The following is a 236-nucleotide window of genomic DNA, read 5'->3' as shown; positions in this document are numbered from 1 at the left end:
TCTGTGGTGAAAAATGTTTTGTACTGACAAACCATAAATTGGGATGATGTAGGGCTTGAGCCTGCCTCTCTAAGACGTTATCTGCCAGTCAGCGCCGGCCCGTCCTAGCCGGTGGTCGGATTCCGTGGGTTTCCCTGCTGAGGCTGTTGCCGAGGCTCCCGGGGCAGCCGGGGGTTGGTGATGCCCTGGGACTACATTTCCCGTGACGCCCCGCTCCGGCCGGTGATCACGTGCGC

Source organism: Fulmarus glacialis, unplaced genomic scaffold, assembly GCF_000690835.1.
Source record: "Fulmarus glacialis isolate BGI_N327 unplaced genomic scaffold, ASM69083v1 scaffold33965, whole genome shotgun sequence".
In the NCBI taxonomy this organism is placed as follows: domain Eukaryota; kingdom Metazoa; phylum Chordata; class Aves; order Procellariiformes; family Procellariidae; genus Fulmarus; species Fulmarus glacialis.
Note: the sequence above shows the minus strand (reverse complement) of the source record.